The 12484-nt window shown below is 41.2% G+C and overlaps 1 protein-coding gene across 3 annotated transcripts in view; it reads right to left on the bottom strand.

Annotated features, from left to right (window-relative positions):
• PDE1C (phosphodiesterase 1C) overlaps positions 1-12484 on the bottom strand; it is a gene marked incomplete at its 5' end in the record, with an annotated part of 501954 nt that overhangs the window by 19099 nt on the left and 470371 nt on the right. The window lies entirely within an intron of this gene.

Genomic DNA, 12484 nt, shown 5'->3' with positions numbered 1-12484 from the left:
AGAAGAAAAGGAAAATGGTCACTCTGCCACTAGGATTTATCACTGCCCAACACCTATGGCCATAATTGATTGTTTTATATATGCACTCCTACAATCACCCAGCAAAGATGATGAGATTATATATACACATCCTCCTACCACAGGATGGCTTCTAGAACCGGGCAAAGATGAGTACACAACAGGCCTTATATACGCACGCTAATGAAATAAAAGGAATACAAAGTGCCAGCAGTGTATTGTGGAGCCTGTACGTGTGTACTGTCATGTGTTTGTGTACTTGTATGTGAGACAGAGGATGAAGAGTCACAGTTCTGCTTTGTTGCCAGTGAGAAATCTCACACTATATTTGCTGTGAGAAAAAGAAAAAAAACAACATGCAGGGAAGGAGGAGTAAAAAATCTGAGAAACCAGAAACAAAAGTGCCTGCTTTGCTGTTTTAATGGCAAATAACATGATCAAATGATTTGCTTATAGCTTGGACCACCGTGATCAGAGATGGAAAAGACCTAATCACCAAACCCCCCTACCTGCAAGAGCAGGATAATCATCCCCTGAGAGAAGATGTTTCAGATATTAAATTGACACTGCACTTGATCTGAGCCCATGGTGGGGAATATTAATTGAAATAAATGGACAAAGTATCATTGACTTCACTGGGAGCAGGATTGGAGCCTTAGAAGTCTGAAAGTAAAGTATGCTTTTCCTTTCAAGTTCTCTCATTTGGGCCCCCTCTCCCACGCTTCATTATTCAAAAATCTCACATGCACAGCTGAAGACTGGTATTGGGTATGCAGATGGAAAATAGAGGGCTATTGTTTTGTGTTTGCTTATTTGATGATGAAGTGGTGGATAAAAATAAAATAAATAAATGGACCTGACACTCCTGTTGTTCAGACATTGGTGATAATCAGGAGAAACACCACTGAAGTCGTAGGAGTTACACCAGTATGAAACTCATGCAAGTGTGATGAGAACAGGGCCAAATAATTAGATATTTAGGGAAACTCCATGAAGATGCACTGATTTTCCCCAGTTGAGGCTATGGCCCTTAGCCGGGCAGGAACTTTCTCATTCAGTTTCTATCAATGTTTAAAGGTATACCGATTTTTTTTTTTAATTAAAAAGCAGATCTGAAATCAGTTGTAGAATTTGCGTGTACACTGCATGAGCTAAAATTTAAAGTCTTTGCAAACGATTTTCATGCAACTTTCTTCATACAGAATTTGACCATGATCAACTGTACGCACAAATAATAAAACCTACCCATTCCAAACCTCATTTGCACACAAGCTGAGCACAAACAAGCTTTGCATGTGTAAATTCTAGTGTTTGTATGTTCAGGTGGCCTTTTTCAAAAATTGCATGTCAGTTTTTTTCCTCACAAGCATAGAAGAGGCTGCACTGAGACCCCTTTGAAAATTCACTCCCAGCTACAAATCAATGGGTATTGAAAACAGAACAATTAAAAATCATGTCTTGGGTTTCCCCTGCTACAGGACAGAACAGCACTAGCACCTAAACGTAAACTGATGCCTCTTTATTTAAAGAGACAGTGTTGAAATTGTGACTAGTCTAAAATATTTTAAAATCTGAAATTGCAAGAGGTTTTAAGCACCAAGCCCCGGAGCCAGGCATCTCGGTTTCTCTTGCGACTGTGGATAACATCATTAACACCAAATGGCATTATTTATAAGGAAAAAGCAGAAAAACCGGAGCTCATGTCCTTAATGAAAAGCTGTGCAGTTCATGTTTAAAGCTGGTCAAGTAGTGGATATAAGCATTTGACCATGTGCTTTTAAATGCTGCACCAAAATTGTTTGTTTTGACAGCTGACCCTGCCTACTCCAAATTATCTGTGCACATTGTCAGAGACAGGTCCAGTTTCCTCATCAACTAAATCATGGCTCGAGAACAGAATTGGGAACATTTACACTTAAAAAAAAAAAAAAGTAAGTAAATTGTGACTTGAAAATAAAATCTGCTGACGTTCCTCAAGGGGCAGCTCGGGCCTTTGGTAGGCAGAAGCGCACGCAGCATGTAATTATGTGGACCGAGTTACGCCGGTTTGCTGAAGACCCAGTCCCTTTGAAAAGTCTACATATGGACAAGCTAGCAGGGGCCCCCAAGGAAATCTCTCCCTACTTATCGGATGTAAGCTGCCTAGATTTGCTTTCACAGATTCAGAGACAGTTTTTGGTCTGGTCATCCAGCAAGGTGGTACTCTGTGAGAGATCTGACCAGCACTCTCATCGGAAAGGTTGAAGTGGGTCATTTTAGTGCACAGGTTGACTTCCAAATCCAGGTCTCAAGCCATAACCTCCCCATCCATCCCCCATGGTTGTGCTTACATGCATGTGACTCCCACAGAAGTGACTCAGGCCTGCAGCACGGGCCTTGTATTTTCAATATTTGTAGCTTCGTCTTTGTCTCTTTTAACAGACAAGCAGAAATAAGGCATCTACAGCTTTGTTTCCCTCACACAAAGGGAGAAGCTGAATGGAAGATAACGAATTAAGAACAGATATTTATCATCATGTTTTACCCACTGAGGACATGCATTTAATTGAACTGAATTGTGTTAAGAGCCATTCATTCAGTTTCATGCACTCGCAGACAACTTTTGTGAAACAGAATAGGAGACAGTTCTGCAAATTTGTTATATAAGCACACTAACGGCTCTCTCGTTCCCCTGGGAGATGTTTAGAGACATCATTTCTTGGTTCTCAAAGTGCTAGTACAACACTACTATGAAGCACTTCAGGGAGATGGTTAATTTGAGAGATACCATCAAGTGTACAGGAACGCCTCACTTAACGTTGTCGTTATGTTCCTGAAAAATGCGACTTTAAGCGAAACAATGTCAAGCGAATCCAATTTCCCCATAAGAAATCATGCAAATGAGGGGGTTAGGTTCCAGGGAAATTTTTTTCACCAGACAAAAGACATTATATATATATATATATATACACACACACACACACATTTATACACATACCTATGCATATATATACACACTATATATACTAAATGAGCATATATAGCATATATATACACACTAGCTATAAGTTTTAAACAAACAATTTAATACTGGTACACAGTGATGATGATTGTGAAGCTTGGTTGAGGTGGAGGAGTCAGAGGGTGGGATATTTCCCAGGGAATGCCTTACTGCTAAATGATGAACTAGCAATTGGCTGAGCCCAATTAACTCAAGGGTTAACTCTCACTCTACAAGGCAGCAGGAAAGGAGGGAGGGCAGACAGAGAGACACCCTGTGTGTATGTGTGTTTGAGAGTCAGAGATACACATTTCCCCTTTAAGTATGAAGAATGGGGTCAGAAGTACACTGCCTTGTTAATTAGATCAGCAAGCCGAGATCTGACTGCAGCTCCCTCTGTCTGTGTCCCCCCCTGCTCTATAGAAGATGGGGAAAGTGGGATGCAGGAGCAGCGGGAAGGGGGACACCCTGACATTAGCCCCCCTCTTCTCCCCTGCCCCCAGCAAGCAGGAGTCTTGGGCAGCAGCTCAAAGGCAGAGAGCAGGAGCAGCAGACAGCAGTGGTGGGAGGGACAGCTGAACTGCTGGCAATTGGTAGCCTGCTGAGCAGCTGCTGCACAGGGAACTTAGGGGAGCGGGGAGCTGACAGTCCACCCTGGTTCCAGCCACCCACCAGCTAGCTGCAATGGGTTGCTCTTCCTGCAAGCAGTGGACAAAGCTGGCAGCTGCCAAAAGAGGTTAGAAGGGAGCATTGCACAACTTTAAACGAGCACGTTCCCTAATTGATCAGCAACGTAACAACGTTAACTGGGACGACTTTAAGTGAGGAGTTCCTGTGGTAGTTTAGGACCTGAACCTGCAAAGAGAACCACAGGGGTAGATTCTTCCATCTACACCACTCTTTGCAGTCTTTCAACATCTACATTTCAGGGTTTTTTGTTTTTTAAAAAAGGCCCTGGAGTCGTCTAGAAGTGATTTAATGACTTTTTTAAAATGTCAAAAATATTTTTAAATGTTAACATACTGCTGCTCTATATTAGTAGAATTCTAAGGCCAGAAGGGACCATTAGAACATCTGTTCTGACCTCCTGTTTATCACAGGCCATTTGGTTTCACCCAGTTATCTGTACATTGAGCCCAATAACTGGTGTATGACTAAAGCATATCTTTCAGAAAGGCATCCAGTTTTCATCTCAAAACCTCAAGAAATGGAGAATCTATCACTTCCCTGGGTAGTTTGTCACTCTCACCATTAAACCTCCAGCCTGAAGTTGCGCTAAAGTGCTCTTGCGTGAGAACCAAGAAATGGCTGACCGTAGTTTTGTTTTACTGTCCAAACAGTGTGTTGTCAAAAACACAAAGAGCTGAAGATCAATTTTATTTTTAAAATTATTTCAGTTTTAATAGTCTAAAGAATTTCTAGTCACTGTAAACTAGGTAGGGATAATTTTTTTTTTAAAATATGTGCTGGCTCAGACCGTATTCAAGTTAAACCCCAGTGGGAGTAAGGACTGGACTGGGTCAGCAATGCAGTATTATTTATATCTTGTCAATGTCCCAGTAAAGACCAAGACACCGATCCACAAAAGGTATTTAGGCTGCTAACGTCCACTGATTTTAATGAAAGTTAGGAGCTTTAGTACCTTTGTGTATCTGGGCCTATGGGCCAAATTCTACAGGTCCTATGTGTGTGGAACTTCCATTGAAGCTGATGGGGGTTCTGGGTATGGAGCAGTTACAGAAGCAGTTCTAAGGAATTAGAATATTGTGTGTTCCTTTACTTTCTTTAAAGGAACCAATATAGAGAAGACAGCTGGAGAATTTACAATATACTGTATGCTAACAGCAGTTACTTTTATATTTCTCCCAAGGGAAAATATTTTACTAAGCATGAGATGGACCCCAACTAAACCCCTATATCTGAACAAACTCAAAGGTTGGTGTCTGAAGTAAAAACTCAGATGGGAATCTGAATTTTGCGGAGTGGGTTGAACCAAAATCCTGGATACAAGCATTCCTGAGCTATGGGATGTTCATGTTCAAAATCTGAACATGGATTAGCCCCAAACTGCTGCTAGTGGCAGGTGAGGCCAATACAGGTATGGCAATATTTCCTACTGCCATCTTAAACATGCTCATCCCTGTTCATATGCATTTTGAACAGGGGCTGTGGGTCTTTTATCTAATATAGGCTGGCGGTAGAACAAAGTTTTGTGCTTTGAACATGGAAATGGAATACAGATGGGTTTATTTTCCTCCTGAGGCCAGTGTTTTCCACATTCTCTAAAGTAGCATGAAAGGAGTCTAACTCATAGTAAAATATGCATGTGAACAGGGCAAAACTATACACTGACTAAAACAATGAAAAACCAACTCTATGTGTGTGTGTTTGTATGTTGAATTTCACATGGACAGGTGAAATCAAGTTATATTGAACTGGATCCATCTTGGGGCCCTAATCCAGGACAGCATTTAAGCACATGTTTAATGCTTTCATGAACAGCAACACTTTCCTGAATCAGGGCCTGAGTTAGTTTTGAACATGTCACCTTTAAAGTTTATGGGCCTACTTCACTCCAGTGGTGTATCCTTTTCCAACTATATTTTTCTTTTCCTTTGACCCATCCATTCAATCATTGATTAAAGAAATGTCACACTAAGATGAAAGGAGGAATTGATCCATCTGACTTCCTAATGCCTGCCTTCTCTCAGTACTTCTAGGTCACGTAAACAGTGGTTACAGGTATCTAAGAAACAGATGTGAGAAACAGATCATTAATTGTAATGACTAGTTATGGAAGACAAAACAAAGAGTACATTCCTCAGAGTTTTAGTGGGCAACAGCCCTGAGCAAACACCCTATTTGTGAGTCACTACTAAAACAAAATAAGGAAAGTACACAAAATAAATTGAAGATTAAATGAATTTGCCCACAGGATAAACAAAAAAATCCATCATCATAGAGTGCAGGAAAAGCTGTGTAACAGTACTAAGTCCTAGTGAGAAGTTTATGAATTTAACAGTTCACCACCTTCATGAACAAAATCCTGTGAATTGATGCTAAAACTGGTATCAAATTCTCTGCCTAGCAGATGGAAACAATAGTACAAAAGCAGAGTAATTTGAAGCCCCTTTCCACACATTCCAATTTTCTGTTTCACCACCCTAGCATGTCTTTCACAAGCTAGGGCTTTAGCCTAGGGAAGCAATGGCTTCTGAGGAGAATCCTCATTTATTTGCTTTGCCTGTCCAGAAAGTGGACTTTTGTTAACAAAAAAACCCCAGAGAATTTTAAAAAAAGAAACTACACACACAGGGAAAAAAGTGAACACACACACCCAAACCCCAGAGTCATTAACTGTGAAGTAGCCAGTGGGAGGAGGATTGTTTTGAAAGCTGTGTAACGCCTTCCCCAGAAACTGGTCTTTGCGGAAGGAGGAGGAGGAGAGGAATGAAGAAGCTCAGCTAAAATGATGAAAAATTTGCAGTCTCTTTTTTAATATATATATTTTTTTACTCTTCTGTATCTGGAAAAAAAAGAAAAAGAAACGTGTCAATGCTGCCTTTTCCCCCAAGTGTCAAAGGAGTGGGAAAGCTGGGAAAGGAGGGGGAAAAAAAGGTATCAGTTTAGACATGCTCATTCCTGCCAAATATCATGGCTTTGTTTGATCTCACAAAGACCATAAAATGCTCAATAGCTAAACCCTCTTGTGCACTTGGTTTGAAAGTAACTCTTTCCTACACAGACCCAATTGTCTTCCCGCCTTAGCCAATGGAAATTTAAACACTGATTTTAGTGGGATCAGCTCAAGAGCTTGGCGTGTTTTGACAGGCAGGTTGTATTAGTCTTTGGTACAGGGCACTCAACCACCCTTGCTTCCCAGCCTTTCAGCATCTCTTTGACACTAAAAATGGGCAACCCTGTACTTGTATTTTGGGTAAAGAAAAGCACACTCCAAACGAAAAAACAGATCCTCTCTTCTAAATGGCTCTGTCACAAAGAAACAATGGCTAGTGGTAAGGCAGCTCAGTGCACAACCACAAAGTTCATGTACTTGTTGAATTCACAGTAAATGGAACACCAGTCCGACATAGCGAATTTGAAGTACTAGCTCAGATCAGATCACAAGTGAGAGACTTTGGTGGTCATGTTCAAATCTCTAGGAGATATTTGCTCACAGCACCACATAATACAGTATATGTGCAGTCTCTGGTCAAGATACACAGATCAGGAAAAGCAAAGGCAATGGACAAAGATTATGGGGTGTAAGCAGAGCTGGGTGTTTAAGATTGACCCAATTATAGGGTGAGTAAGGTCAAAACAATCAGCATGACATTTATGCCCAAATTAAGATAAATCCAAAGGAGATGTTACTGAAATCACTAGTTTGCAAATGGAAGAGAAATAAAACCTTCCAGTATCAGGATCTAGTTAACATAGACTTCATTCATGACACAATAGCAGCAGTACCTATTGTGCTGTGAATTTATGGCAAGCAAAATGCACACGAACAAGTCCTTTAAGACTTGTTCTTTCAAGGCAAAGACATTGGTACTTCAGCTATAAGCTAAGATCCATTTAAAATTTGAATTTTATATTTGTCTTCCATAGTGATAACAGACAAAGCCACAGATTTTACTATCTCAGAGATCCCAGATGATCAGTTAAAAGCGACAATAGCTAGCTTGGCAAATAATATCTCCAAGATTCAAAAGTAAAGTATATTGGACTACATTAATCCATGACACTAACTCCATTGTCAAATCTTCACACTGAATAGATCTCCACAAGGAAGATGCTCTGCTAAATCAAGAGGCATTTTTCATTATTTTCAGGAAAAAGAAATCACTGTATTCAGAGCAAACAATTCCTTCCTCCCCCCCCCCCCCCCGTCCTCCTGAAAATTTATAAACTTGAAAACTGTACTTTGATTAGAAAGGGGTCAAACCAGTTCTGAAACCATTAGGTTCTTGTGAATATCTTTGGCACCTCTGCTTAGCCACCCATGTTCTATCACCCACTCATATCAACTAGTTGCTGCTGAGGGGTTGGATAGTTCATGCTACCCAACCCATCTCAAGTAACAATGAATTGATTTATAATCCTTTGTATGCCTCAGAAGTGACTATGTCACAAATCTCTTTCTGCCACTTTCTGAAGCCAGTCTGGTCTGTCTCCATAAAGACGACAGCTTTTCCTTTGGGCAAGGAGCGTGGGATTTGCAGCATAGGTCTGATTTCTTAACTACATCTAAGATGAATAATATTGTATCTGCTGAATACATAAAACACAGCAGTGATTGTACAGCATTGTCTGCCCACAGATTTGCCTCTTTTATTGTACACTCAGCAGAGGGATTTTGTGTTATATAATGCTCATCTGTAAATTGCTGCAATGATTCAAAAAATCTGCACATGGTATCCTATCTGCCAAGATGATTATAACATTGAGAGTTAGACTCACTGGATTTCACTGGTTTTATTTTAATTTCATTAAACATTCTCAGCTCTAATAAGTAGAAAATCTAACAACGTCAAGTAATTTATACTTTTCTTATGCCTCCCATCTAAGGAGCTCAGCTGATTTGCAAACATTAACAGTTCTCACAGGGCTGTTGTGAGGTCATATCATTAGCCCAATATTAAAGAGGAGATACTGAAGCACCAGTGGTTAATGGTATCCTTTTGCAGAAATCCTGAGCACTCCTAACTGCAAGTAAATGACAGCTGTGGGTGCTCAGCATGTCTCAATATCAGGCCCTAAATTATTTGGCTATGGTCACATAACGACTTCTATAGCAGAGCTGCAAGTAAAACTAAGTGTCCCATCTCCCATTCCCATGCCATACCTTAATCACAAGAGCATCCTTCCTTTCCTGCTAATGGAAAGGAAAGAAATACATTTTCCCCAGACTTTGAAAGTTCTCTATGGGCAAATGGAGCACAGATTGCCTTTCACTCCCATCCACCACATTACCAGCTTTACCATCAAGAAAATTCTAGGTCTGTACTTGCCTAAAATGCAGTATAAAACTCTAATCGTTTAATTGTTTTGCTTTCAGAAGGATGCTCTTTGGTGCAGAAAATGTGTTTGCCTTCTAGCTGGATTTCTCTTTGGGTACAAAAAGGGTTCCTTACCATAATGTGGAATTTTAACACAACTTTAGCCCCGAGTAGGATTAAGGCTCATTTTCATTTCACTAACGTATACCCAAACTGGGTTCACCACAAAATTAGCACATATTACTGCAGATAAGTGAAAAAGAAATATATACCATTCTATATCTGGGAAGGCTTTAAGTAATGTCTAGGCATGTATTTCATGTAATGATCTCAAGTATGTATGTGTATATGTGTACCCCTCCAGGGTTGCTGTCAAATTTATATTTTGTCAATGCTGACTTTAGACCTGTCTCGTGATCACTACCACAAATATTCAAATGCATGGCTCTTAACAGGGACTCCTGTTGTACTCCACTTTATAACAGTACCCCTTGCAGGTCTTAGATTGCAAATTGGTACAGAACATACAATTATTAATAATTTATACTATAGTATTTTCAACTAGTGTGCATTTAACTGGTTATTTACCAGTTTCTTATGTGACTGTTTTGGATAACATATTGAAATCCACATATACTATGATACATCAATCTCACTGCCTTACGCACTACTGTGCAATATATAAATATATCTTTACAACTATGAGGCTGGTTGCTGATCATAGAAAACCAGTGATTAATCTTCTCTATTCGCCTCCCTCTTTTTGACAAAACAAATGTCTACAAGTCCTTGAGCTTACAAGAATTAGAACTTGAAGCAGTTGGTAGTAATTATGCCTGTCTAATTGAAACTCTAGCAATCTGCTACCCAGTAAGGCACAGGAACAGAATCTCAGTCATTCAGAGTTGGGGTGAGAGTTTAAACTGATTGAAAACCTAAGCCTGCTATGTGTGACTCATTAAGCCAGATCCTCAGCTGGGATAAGTCGGAGTAGCCCAACTGAAGTCAATGGAACTACGCCAATTTACACCATCCAAGGATCCAACCAATAGTAATTAATGTCTGAAGATCTGACAGCTCTGACTCTCTCTCTACCAGCTGGGTGCCTGCCCCCCAGAACTTTGGAAAGTATTACGCTTATTCCAGGAACAGTACCTCCCAGAGCGACTACTGTACTCGGTTGATGCAACTCCACACCTCCTCCCAAAGCAGTGCTGTGTCTACATGACACAGTTGGGCCTGACATTTTAAAATCTAAAATATTTTTAACATTTTCCCCCTACAAATACAGAACACATGATAACGCAGTGTGGCACAAATATTTTATTGGCAGTGTAACAGGGCAAACTCACCTCTTGCCAGTGCTCCGCTCCCCATCCCCCACCCCCACCCTTGCCCAAGTGCACATGCCTTCTCTCTCTCACTGGTGTGTCTTTGGTGACTCAACCCTCTGGCCGAGTCACACACAGTCAGTTTGTGTAATGAAAGCAAAGCCTCTTCCTGTGTACAAGTCCAACAGGGGTCTCTCCTAGTGTCCTGTGTAATGTCTTCCTCAAGTTGTCCCTGGTCCAGGATAGAGCAGTGCCCCAGGGCTCTCTCCTTGGTGACAAAGTCTTCTCCCTCCCCAAGATAGCAGCTGTCTGCTGTGTCCCTTTATCTAAGTCGTGCTGCTGCTCTAATTCCCTGGGCCACTTCCCCATTGCCATCATCACCCTTACCTCAGGGCCTTGTCCTGATGGAGTCCCTGCAACCAGCTCAGGGCTACTTCTCGCTCTCCCCGGCTTCTGGCAGCACTACCTTAGCCAAGGTCCTGCAGCTCCCTCAGCCATCTACACTCCTATAGCTCCAGCAAAGAACTGAAACTTACTCTGGCCCTGCAGCTCTTCTTATACTGACCTTCTGGGCCATGATTGGCTGTGTCCCACACAGCCACTCTAGGCAGCTTGGAGGACCCTCTCCACTGCCCTTTTCTGGGGCAGGGTGTGGCAGGTCCTCGAGGCCTCCAGCAGGGGACCTCAGAGGGTCTGATATACCTCATCACAGGCAGTTTTTGGGATGACCTACTTGGCTGTCTTGGGTGAGTAATGTGGCCATCCCTTTTGATAAAATCCATACACTTCATCACACCATCATGTGCTCTTTCCTTTCTGTGTGATTTTATATATAAAATCCCATTCCATATATTTGATTATTTCATCACTCCTATATTCCATTACAACTATAAAAATTTCTTAATAATTATGAGAAACATAAAGGGACTTTACAAGCGTCAAAGAGTCCTGTGGCACCTTATAGACTTACAGACATATTGGGATTAAAAAGGGACTTTGTGGTTAAGGTTGCACCAAGATTTTCCTTTTAACGAGATTGTGGCTGTCTTCTAGTTCAGTTCAGTTCTGGAAAAAAATACTTACAATGTACAAATATAGTCCCCTCACTATCATGCCATGTAATGCTTCTGAAGAGCATTATGTCACCATGAGAGAGAGAAGTATTTGCTATGCTATCTATATAACATTTTGTGTCAATTATATGAAAACAACTACAAAAGTTAAAGACATGGAAGTCGTTTCTATGCTGCATCTCCAACATATTCTGCATTCACTATCCAAGTGTACCTGGAGCACCAGAGCACCTCATCCCCTGACATATACCTTTTCTCTCTCCTGTCTCCCTAAGTACTCACATTACAGAAACCCTCCCTACGGCAGAATAGCCACGACTATCTCCAGAGCACTGCACTGCTTTTTCTTGTGCCAGCTAAGGGTGCTAGGGAATAATGCTAAGCATCCACAACTCCTCTGGCAACACACACAATGGCAAATAACCTAAAGACACAGGTTCTGAATAAGCCATAATCTGAAAATTATTCATCCAAAACATTTTGTGACTATTTATACACAGGGGAAACATTTGCAATTAACAGGACTGGTTAGTGCAGGGGTTGGCAGCCTTCCTGCGGCCACTGGGAGCTGCGGGGAGCCGTGCCTGTGGACGGTCAACGTAAACAAAATGTCTCATGGATTACCCTGATGGGCTGTGTGCCGAAGGTTGCCGACCCCTGGGAACGAATCACAACATCCTGCCCCACAAAAGTCCTCAAGTTTGTTGAATTTTTGATCTGACAGATGCTATTTGACCAGCTCTAGTAATGTGCTACTGCTATCCAAAAGGATCAAAGAGACCTGGGGGAATTCAAAGAGACGCATCAAAGGAAGAGGAAGCAGCTGGAGAGAAAGTTGGCCTTTTGATACATTAGGAGGGGATGAAATTAAGTGCCTCAAAAGCAGCTTAGAAACTGAGGTCTTGTACAACCCTGTCGTTAAAGCGGGAACTGTGTTGTCTGGAGTTCTCATGTCCTGTCTTCCCTTGGACACCTGCATATCAGACAGGTCTGATCTGAGGTTGTAGCATTTGCAATATATTTGAAGGGTATAAACATCAAGGAAAGAGAGGAATTATTTAGGGTGGTTTGTAGGATGTT

This window comes from Lepidochelys olivacea (assembly GCF_965140295.1).
Source record: "Lepidochelys olivacea isolate rLepOli2 genome assembly, chromosome: 2".
NCBI classification, from domain to species: Eukaryota; Metazoa; Chordata; order Testudines; family Cheloniidae; genus Lepidochelys; species Lepidochelys olivacea.
Note: the sequence above shows the minus strand (reverse complement) of the source record. Positions and strands in the feature narration are given on the sequence as shown.